Genomic DNA, 12,320 nt, shown 5'->3' on the forward strand with positions numbered 1-12,320 from the left:
GGAAAGGAGAGGAAGACCCAGAGACTGCTGCCGACCTAGAACTTCCAAGATCGCGGAAATCTTATAAGTTTCTTTCGTGTCAAATAAAGTGCCGATCGCTCACATACGACCCTTCGCGACCGCTCGACCCTCTTGACATAGTCAGCCCCCAGTCGGAAACCTCACAGAGAGGAGTTTTTCTACTCTTAACCATCTTCTCATACCGAAGAGATCATCATTTAGGGTCGATTTACACACAACAGTGACGTGCCGGCACAGTGCAGTAAGCATCGATAAATATCATACATAGCCAATCAGAATTTCATGTACGACACTTGTATGATTGACAGAATACAGATCACGTGTCGTAGATGAAACTCTGATTGGCTATGTGTGATATTTATCGATGCTTACTGCATTGTGCCGGCACGTCACTGTTGTGTGTAAATCGACCCTTACCAAGGAAGATTTGGGCATTCGTATTCGCCTCATGCTCAACTCAGCTGATCTATCGGATTCAGACGAAGATACACAGTAAAAGTAGTATTGAGAATTAGGTGAACCAATGAAAAATTTGTGTGCTGAATGCAAGAGTAAATTTTAAAAAAATAAATACGGTAAATTATATAGAATAAAGCAGAAAATTTCTTCCATAAAGCATAATATAGCAGACTTTTTATTTTTTAAAGCAGATTGTGGGTTGCCTTACTGATGAGCCCTTAGGTAAAAAAAATTGAGGCTCCTTCTATACATTTTGGAATATTCATATCTATTTATTGCTATTATTTGTTGGTTTATTTATTTTTGTCTTTCAAAAATTAAGGGGAAAAAAGTGTTAATTTATGAAGGAAAATTGTTTTTATTTTACTTTTTCATTAATAACTTATAATTAAATACATACATTACATAATTTATATATTGAATAGATTTTGGGGTCTCTGAAACCAGTGACCCTTGGACGTGCTTAGTGGTCAATCCGGCACTGCTGATATCGTTTTAAAAAAAATTCATAATGCAATTTTGTACTTTAAATGGGGAGATAAGCTTTAAAAATAAGAATCGTAAATTGTGCAGCAGATTTATGATTTTTATCATATTTGATGAAAATATTTTTGTGTGATTTTCTTTGATTAATTTCCATTCCATTCCAACTTTTTTACGACTTTTGCTGGAAATTATCAGACCGCAACTCACATTTTTCCATTTTTAAATTTAATGTTAATTTTTTCCTTTCTGCTTTATTGATACTCGAGCTTAAGTGTGATAAAAACAGTAAAAAATTATAAAGAATGTAATTAAACTTTTATAAACACTTTTAAAAAGAAATACAAATTTTTAAAGATTTTTTTTCGTCTCATTTACACTTTGTAATTCTACTTTAATTATCGTCTTTAATTAATAATTTTTCAAATTTTATTCCATTTTATAGTGTAATAAATTAAACGAATTCGTAAACACGTTTTCTAATCATAAGATTAAACAAAACGTTTTACTTTACAACTTTTATTAGAAAAAGAATAATAATAAAAAAAGTACGTAAATACGATAGGAAAAAAAACTAATTAATTGACTTATTTATTCGTTAAAGAAAATGCATAAATTAGCATTTAAAATGCTATTTTAGTCTGATTTCTTCTTTTATAAATTCGAAATTTGAATAAAAATGAACTTTTATTTCTTTAAATTCATTATATAATGAGTTTATTTGTGTTATTTCATGCGTTAGACTGGGAAGAAAAGTCGTGACGTAACTAGGTATTAGAAAATGTACTGAAGAGTAAGTCTAGCTTTAGATTTAAGCTCTTTATATATGTTAAAGGGATTTGTTACTTTTCTTTGCTCAAAACTTGGACCGTTTCGAGCAGATTAACTCGAGTGTATTAAGACAATTTAGTTTTATTTATCATTAAATTGTTTATATTCACTTTAGAAATATTTAAATATAAAAAAGCAATAAAAAGCAAAGCGAAAATTAGAAAGAAAATAGTTTCCCAATTTTCTACAATTACTTTTATATATTATTGATAGATTGTAAATATGCAAGCAAATTCTAATTTACATATTTACAAACTCATATTAACATATATAACATATAGGTAAACAGCAGCTACATTTTAAACAAGCTGTAACATCAAACGTATTTAGAGTATAATGTAACGATATTGATTTGTATTATAACGTAACATATAACGTTACAGTATAATGTATATATTCGACGTATTTTTATTATTTTTAAACAGTTAATCGGCTAATTTGTTGCTTCGCCAGTTAATTGAAGCAACAGATACGCTAATAATTTTAAAATTTCGTTTTAAATTGCCACAAGGCAATTTTTTAATCTTGAACATCAATTAAATGCATTCATCTGAATAAGTTCTAAATACTTTAATAAGGATTGGTTTATATTATTAATTTAATATCAAGGAAGTAAGTGGCCTTAAGGATATTCAATTCCCAGTTTTCTATTATTAATCATCTACTTCTTTCTATATTAAGTGCAGTAATATCAAATTTAACATTTGATACGAATTAAAAACGTTTTTTAAAAATTTTCAAGTGCAATTAATTAATTTATTTTTGGATTAATCAATTATTAACATGTAAAATGTTTGAATAGCTTCAATAATTATAAAAAAATAAGAATAATTATGAAGTATTTTCTCTGCCATGTAACTGAAAAGAATTTTTAAATAAAATATCTTTGCAAATGCGTGTTTAAATATATTTAAAAATAGTATATTTTATTATATAATAATGTTTTAGAATAATATTAAAAATTCATACAGCTTTAAATATGATTAAACTATTTATTTTTATTTGTTTACTTATGTAAAGTGTAAATAAATAAAAGAAATAAGTAGAAATGTTTAAGTAAATTACATCCGAATCTAATTTGATAACAATGTCTAGTTATCATTTAATGGTTTGCATTAAAGAAATAAATAAATTTACGTAATGTAATTTCCGAGATCTTTTCTCGATAACTAGAAGTGTCATGTTTATTAGAATGAGCTTCTTTCACAATAAAGCAAATTGCATGACCCAAATAATTCTATGAAGTCAAGTGACAAGGAAAATAAAATACAAAATGGAAATGTATTGTGACAAAAATTATAAATTTCAGTTGAAATTCGAATCCCATCTCATCTGTCATTTTTTAAATGAGCAGCCAAATGTTGCAAATTAAGTTGTGAAAATTTAAAATTTATCTTGTATACTAGTACTTTTTTTTTTATCAATTAACAGGACTTATTATACTGGAATTATGGATAAACTAAATAAAAAATATTATTTCTGATCTGTAAGACTAAATATCTGCATTCATAATTCCAGTATAATAAGTCCTGTTAATTGATCAAAAAGTACTAGTATACAAGATAAATTTTAAATTACGATAGAGGACACAAAGGCAAAATAATTAAGTTGTGAAAAACTTAGCAGTTTCGTTGTCAACTTTTGCCACCCGAAAATTCGTTATTTATTCACTCACAATATTCAATCTGGTTTTATATTATGCGTTATATGCGATAAAAGAAATTAATTGGGGGAAGCAGGATCTTGACTGGTGTGATTTTTGACAAAAAAAAAATTGCCGAAAACAATTTGAATAATTTTGAACTGATTAGCCAAATTGGATCCCCGCGCTGGGATTATAACTTCTGGGAATGGACGAAATTTTAATTTCAAATATTGTTCTTTTATTTTATGAGAATTAAAGATTTTTAAATTAGTAGCATTGTTTAATTATCCTAGTGTATCGTTTTGTATCTATAAATTTCTGATGTTTTCCAGTATAAGTTTAAAAAGACCAAAAAGAAAAGTGCTTCGTATCGATATGATAAGATCTAGTACAGTGATACCTCGGTTTTCGTCGATAATTCGTCCGAAAACAATCGGCTAAATCCGAAACCGACTGAATCCGAGGCAATCGGCGAAATCCGAAACCGACGGAATCCGAGGCAATCGGCGAAAACCGAAACCGACGGAATCCGAGGCAATCGACGAAAACCGAAACTGACGATAACCGAAGTCAACGAAAACTAAGGTATTACTGTATTTTCAGCATGGTCGAAAATCAGAATGACATAAACATTTTAACCTTTCGCTTCGAAACGTCTCTAATTATCGTACCTAATAGACCTGATTAAATTCATTTACGATATAATTTACTTAAACACGTCTATTTATTTTCTGTATTTACTTGTTTTACGTGAACAAATAAATAGATAGAAATGGTTTTTATCATCAGTTGTATTATAAATTATTGTATAAGAAAAGTATTGTTAAATATACATTTATTTATGGAGACATTTTATTCGAATGTAAATCAGCAAATTTTTTCAGTTATATAACAGAAAAATATTTCTGATGTTAAATTGATTATATTGATGTTAAATTTACAGAGTTGTAATCAATAATTTTTCGAAATCTTATAAAAATATTGAGATTTTAGTAATTGATATTACAATAACATGAAAAACATCCTATGTCATTTAATACATTGTTCCAAATATCTGCTTATAATTCTATTTTATGAAAAGTTATACATTTTTTATTAAAGAAGATTTTGTACATTACATTATAATATCAAGTTTCATGTTATATATATATATATATACTTCAAAGAATTTGCATTATCAGGTGCAATTTTTACATTATACCTGAAAATTTGTACAATATAATAAAAACAATTTTTTCAATGTTATCAGATCTACAGTAACATTCCTGGAGCGATGTAGACTATGAAAACACGTGTTGAATTTATTAATTCGAATTTGTGTAATATTTTTCAATGACACTCACTTGATTTTGATAGTAGAAAATAAATGAACAGAGCAATAGTTTGCTTTATATTCAAGAAAGTGTTGAAATGAAAAACGAGATTAATATCTAACCATATGAATAATCGCATAAAATCACAATTAATCATTGGAAAGCAATTTTATAATAGATCATATATTTTATTTTGACGTCGGTGATAAATCTTTCTTATTTGATTTGTTACGAATAACATTAAATTATTAATAAATAATCTAAAACAAATTAAAAAGTAATAATAATAAACCTCATCGTGAGACTTACGAGAATTGACTACAACCCATGCCATTCAAAAAAAACAATTTTTAACATGACCTCTTCCTATTATTGTCGGTGTAATTTATTATTAAACGTGCCACTTCTTACGAAAGTTTGATGTAAATTAATAAAATTTAAAAAATGGCCAGAATAGTTTTATATTTTTATTTAACATAAATGTATGTCTACACGACAAAAATAAATAAATAATTCAATTGTGTAAAGCAAGGTTTAGTTAGAGGATAAAATAATTTAAATTCTGATTATTTTAACAATCATAATTTTTTTTCCAGTGTAATAATAATGAATATTAAATAATAAAACAATTTAATTCGTATTTAATCAAGGATGTACAAATTTAATTTACGTAGAAATAAATATCCAAAATTTATTTTTTAACTGATAAAAATATTAAACAGTTTTCCTTAATAAATTATAACATCCGTAACGGAATTTAATTATGAAACATTTTCTTTAAAAAATTACAATAATAAAATTATTACGGTTGTCTCTTTCTTCATTCTTAACTGCTGTGTTATTATTTTATTTTTAATTCTGTACTAGACAGCACAAAACTTAAGAAAATCTTTAACGTAACCATGCAGAAACTTATATATAATTACAATATAATAATTTCTTTACACGCCTGTTCGCATTTCTTTCTGTTCGAATGTATCTTGGATATCAAATAATTTAATTTAGAATCTCTTCGAGTAAAACAACATCGAAAGTAATCTTTCAAATACTTTTACATTAAACATTCGCTTAATTTTCTCACTCTACCATTAATCTAAACAACAAATCTTATGTGTATATAAAATTAGTTTTATTAGCACAAAATTAAAATTAACTTTGTATATAAAAATTAAAAAATTTAATAAACGTTTAATTTTTCTAATTTCCATTTTATTTTAATGACATTTTATTAAGAAACTTCTTTTTTTTTTTTTTTTTTTACAATTGTTTTATTTGGTGATTATAGTATAACTTTCATTATTCGTAAAGTAGATTAATTTTGTCAGTTTGAAATGTTTATTGTTATGAGGTTAAGAAAATTAATTTTTTCCGATAGTTTGATTGTTTTTTAGTTTAAAAAATTATTGAAAAATAATATTAAAATAGTGATAAATAGATAACTGTCGGTATTAAAATTAAAACATTAGTTTATGGCAATTAAAATTGCTTTAAGAATTACTGTTTTTGTCATTAAATTATTACGCATAAAACAATTAAATACGAATCTATTCTTTTTATTTTATATTATTAACTGTATGTTAATCGCTAGAAATAAATTAAATTTTATATTTGCAATTTTATCTGACGAATAAATTCCGAGTAATTGCTATATTTTTTTTTTTTTCCTTAAAAAATAAATAAAATTGCATTGCATTTTGTACATCAATATTCTCTTTTATAGTCATTTTTTCTCTTGCATAATTTTTTGAAGTTTTACACAAGAACAAGAATTTTTTAAAGAAAGAAAGAAAGATATGGTCAGCAATAATTACAGTGAGATACGTGAGAGTAAGGAAAAAATGCTAAAGTTAGTGGCAGTCATTTTATCTCAATGACTTTAGTATTAACATAAGCCTACTGAAGAAAACTCGTTAAAATGATTATATGAATTGGCAAACTTTCGAAACTCTGTGAAGAAACTCGAAAATGTTATATAGGAAAAAATTTGTTCCGCATTAAAAAAAAGGACTGTAAATTGTTTGCTAAATTTGCAATTTTATAATTTATCTTACCTTTTTTTTTCTCTCGGAAAATAAAATTTAAAAGTAAAAAAATATTATTAAATTTTTAAATTAATTGCTGCTATAGATTAAAAATAAAAATCACTTATATAACAAGCAAATTATCTTTAAAAAAAAAGATTTATTTTTATTAATTATATTAAATTTTTGTATTAACTAATTAAAATGTTATGATGATAAAGGTGATGATAATGTTATTTAATCGAATATTAAACATTTTTATAATAAATGAACACTCGTTAATTTTTATTCCTTGTTATTAGATATGATATGGCGTGTTATTTGTTTCACTTTTGTGCGAAATAATATTCAAAAGCTTTTTAGTCTATGAATAAAAATATAATAAAATTTTAAATGAAAAATATGAGAAAAAGCTTTCATGTGTAGATATTCTATAGAATTCACTTTACATAACCTTTTTAGTTTCTAAAATTGAATTGAAAAAATAGTTTTCTACGTAATCCTTGATGATTGAAAGCATTATCATAAAATCTAAAATCGAGTCCGTATTACGTTGTCTTTCATGGTATAAAATTAAAAAAAAAATGCACAATATAAGAACATTTCCTATTTAAATTAGTTATATAATTATTGATTATACGGATTTCAAATCAAGCTTTATGACAGGAGGCCGAGAGATGGAACTTACACTTACAGTAACCTAATAAATACTTTTTATAAAGCGTTTTTCTTTTGTATTTTTTGTGTATTAAGAAAAAAATCCTTTATTTTTAATTAAATTTTATCAATTTTAAAAGATATAGTACAATTTTTAAACTCTGTTTTGCTATTTTTAATATACTGAAGGCTTCGAAAACCTAACTGGCCCGAACACTTTGATATCTGAGGGCCCCGGTTACAATATAAAAAATTAAGCGATATCTTTAATTTTAATTTTCCATATTATAAATTTCCTTTTAAAAATAAATTGTTAACTTTTACGCTGTATAAAATACTGTTTATTTTAGCAACCCTGGTTTAGCGCTTTAAGGTACGGTGGTGCTAAAATGGGGTTTGAATAAAACGTTTTATTGAAGGTTTTATTTCAATTTTAATAATAACTGAAGTAGTATAATGAAATTTACACCACTGAGGAGCACTACGTAAATTAGAAACATTGTGACATATGCAAACCTGTTTCGACCCATAACTTAATCGAAACAGCAATTAGCATTTTATTACAAACATCAATGTCAACAATAATGCTCTGGTTTATTAAGGGATGTATGCGTGTTCACTCGCTGAAATAATTTTGTTTATTGAATAAATTTGTCAACGTAAAACAATACACTCAATCACAAATTTTTTCTATTTTAGAGAGTAAAAAAAACGTTCTAAAATATAATTTTTCTCGTTTAAAGATAAACAGAAAATTAGATAAATTACGAAAGTAGTATCATAAAATCTTATGGGTAATTAACCTAATTTTAATATCATGTTTTTATGCAGTCGAGGATAACACGAATAAAGTTCTTACAGTAAATATCCTCTACTAAAATAATAAGGCGTAACTTTATAAAATATTATTTAATAATAAACTTTTTATAGCATTTATTATTAAATACGTTTGATATTTTATCTTCTAATAAAACAAACGAAAGTATAAATTGATTTAATGGCGTATACAATAAAAAAAACTAAATTATTTATTATAATAATTGGAAATGAAATTGTATATATGGAAAAAAATAATAATAATAATTTGCTTTTAACTTTCAATTTAAAAAATAGAAGAAGAAATTATTTTCTCTCGTTACTTTGATGCTTCATTTTCTGTAAAATAAAAATAAAAATAAGAGAGATATTGCTATTGGTGTCTCTTTGAAGGGATCCTATCTTATTGCCAAACAACATCTGATATTCAGCGATAATAAATATTCCAAGATTAAACCGAGATATCTAATTTATTCTCTCCATTGAATATTTCGATAACGTCTTCCGTGATTATCATCCAGATGAATGTCACCGGATACACGTATTTTGTTCTTTACTAACGCCAAGAAAAAATCAATAACTATCTATACATAGTGTAGAGTTAATTTAAGTTTTAAATCGCTGCTGAATCCATTTGTGAAATTCGATTTACACCATTGAAATTTTTAGATAAATCGATTAATATGTCACGTCTCAATAAGAAGTATTGATATTCTCGGAGTGACGATGGCATTTTGACAAAGAAAAGAATTTCTTATGAAATAAATAAAAAAAAAAAAAAGGAAAAATCTTAAATTTTGTAAGAGAGAAAATTTTATTAATCAAAATAAAAATGATTCGGTAAAAATTATAGTAAATTATTATTAAATAAATAGTTTTCAGCAGAAGTAATTCAAGCATAAATTAAATTATTCTCACCGCGCGTAATTTTTCATGAAATTCTTAAAACAATTTATCATTATCTTACGTATACGAAATATTTTTCTGGAAGTTAAAAAGCTATTTTTAATATTCAAATCAATCATCTGCATTTAACTAATATGACTGAAGCATTCAATTCAGAATAATTTATTGTTCAAACTGATAGATTTATCTAATTGGTTATATTCAAAATGAATGCACAAGTAATGTAATGGACGAATGATTTAAAAGTTTAAGAATTTTATTTAATAAATCTTATATATATATATATAAACAATCGAACCTCTAATAACGGCCACCTCTAAATGGCTGCTATTTTTTTTAATGTTACTATCAGTGGCCGTTGTTTACAGGTTTTACTTTATATATATTCTATTGTAATAAATATTATTAATTTTAAAAAGTATTTATGAATAGAATTAAGTAATTTATCACAGAAAAAATTCAAATTTTTACATTTGTTTTAAGAAACTTTTGAATTCTTCATCCTATATAATTAGCGAAATATGGAATTTTTTACGTACATAATTAGTTTTTAAGCAAATAATAATAATATAATTAGCTATGCATTACGAGCATTTTTAAGCAATTAATTATACATTACAAACAACGTAAGAAACAATTTTTTTCCCATAAAAAATACGTTAAAAGTATAGCCCCTAATAGCAGAGACATAGATTGTACTCTTTCTGTACAATATCATAACTTAAAATAATTTTACCACACACACAAAAAAGGATAATCTAATGAGTTTTTTTGTTATTTATCGCCTTCCTTTTATCGATTTTAAAGGAAATTTCTGTAAGTTTTATCGAGTTAAGATACAATGTTTACAGAATACAAAATTTTAAACTCAGAATTGATCTAATATTAAATAATAAAATAAAATAATTATAAAGATAAATAATTCTTATATTTGCTCTGTAAGGATGTATAATTTTATTATTTAATATCAAGAAAAAGTGACAAAAAAAAAAAATTTATTAAAGTTATTATAATAATTCTACAATTTTCTTCTGTGTGATTCAAATTATATTTTACGTAACTAGAGTTTTATTTAGGACACATAAAAAAATAATTGCCTGTGTTTTTACGCAGGCAATTACGCATTGCAATTATTATAGGCCAATATAAAAAATTGTTTTAGTTCGAAAAATATATTACACACCTGAATAAAAATAATCTGATGAGGTTTTTGTCGGTTGTTTATCACATTTACTTTATCGATCTAAAAGACAAGTTCGGATAATTTTTCTCAACTGAGAAATGTTATATAGCATATCGATTTCTCAAGTAAAAGAAAATAATAATAATAATTTCATTTTATGATATAATACATATTTAAAAAATTAATTAAATTATATATCTGTCAAGTATAAAAATATAACTCGCTTTTATAACAAAATTAATATAATAAAATAATAAACGACTTGTTAGATATTAAATCTATATACATGGAAGGATTTTAGGGCCAAACACTACTAGAATACAAAAGCCTTAAGATTTTAAACTTATTATTTGTATAGCTCAAGGCTACAGAAGTATAAATTATACCCTATATATATATATAGAGTAGTATATATACAGACTTTGTTTAAACAAAATTTCTGCATATATCGATGTGATTATCTCACAGCAAGATGCCTTTACGTGATGAGGAATTCAGTTTCTCATTCGATCCTGATCTTCGTTACTTATACGTAGTACGAATCAGGACATCGCTTACCATCCCTCATACATATTTGGCTGATCTTATTGAGAATCGTGTTTATAATTGATGTAATTGTAAAATAAGAATATAAAATGTAACCGACTTTTCTGTATTTTTATATCGTAATTTAATATATATATATATATTAAAATTTTAATAACATTCTTAAAAAACATTATAATTTTTATAGTTTCATTTATCTATATTTTTATTGTATATAAGTTTTCTTTTTTTAAAGGGAAAAAAAATCGTTGGAAATTTTTTAAGAGACTTTCAGAATTTCCTTTTCTTTACGAGTTGGTCAGAAACAAATCCCGTAACAATGTTTTAATATAAAGTTAGACCACACAGTCAGAAAACTGCAGAGAAGAGGTTTAATAATGAAAAATCACCTATATTACTCTAAGTCTTTTGTAATCCTAAGAGACTAAAAGTATTTTTCTTTGAGATATTTTTTTATTGGACTGTTATTGCCAAATGTCCAATAAGCTTCAATGAATAGTATAATTTTTCAACATTTATTTAATCCTTTAGTTAGGAATTTAACTAAAAGAAAAAAATAATAATGAATTTTTTAACCTTTTTTTTATCAAAATTAAGCAGTTGCGACTTAGTAAAATTATCAAAATCTTAACAAAAACTTTAATAAGTTTTTACTTAGCTTATTTTCCTTTTTTTTTCTACTTCTTGCATCATCAATTTTTCCGCTATAAAAATTCTTCTATCTTGTAGAATCCACTCTCTAATTATACAACATTTCTCATCCAACTGCGCTAGACTAATTGAATGCTTGAGCAAAGCCTTATAAACCTTATAAAGAACGAGATAAATTCTTAGACTGCTGTCTGCTTGAAAGACAGATAGACTAAATGAATTTTCGTGTAAGACTTATCGACTTTCCCAGAATAGAGCCAAAAGCTATTATTTTAAACAAGTGATTGCTTCGTAAAAACCGTGTCTCCGAAATAGATCTATCTAAATAGATTTATATGTCAAAGAGTTTTAATGCCAGTTTGAAAAACCGATGATTTTTTTTTTTCTTTTTCCATATAAACTCATCAAGTTCAAGTCGTGTCTAGCTAAATTATGTATTTAATAAATGTGCTTTTGCACTACATTCTTATTGCATTGCTACAGCTACTTATTTAGAAAACTTTTTTTTAAAACTACTTCAAGAACACTTCTCTAAAGATAGATGTACAAAAGATGCTTCTAGACTATAAAAAAAAAATGGCTCTTTTTCTTTTTCTCTTTTTTCCACAAAAGAGTTCAACTATATATATCAAAATCAGTCAAAATACCGTACAATATAAGAAAATAAAATAAAATAGAGATAGAAATTTAGCGTAAATTTGATAAATATCGAAGGTAACTCGATGCCAATCAGATCAATATTTACAGGACATAAATTTCGATTTTCAAAAAAACAAAAATAATAAAAA

This window comes from Centruroides vittatus, unplaced genomic scaffold, assembly GCF_030686945.1.
Source record: "Centruroides vittatus isolate TY-2023 unplaced genomic scaffold, ASM3068694v2 contig_2818, whole genome shotgun sequence".
Classification (NCBI taxonomy): domain Eukaryota; kingdom Metazoa; phylum Arthropoda; class Arachnida; order Scorpiones; family Buthidae; genus Centruroides; species Centruroides vittatus.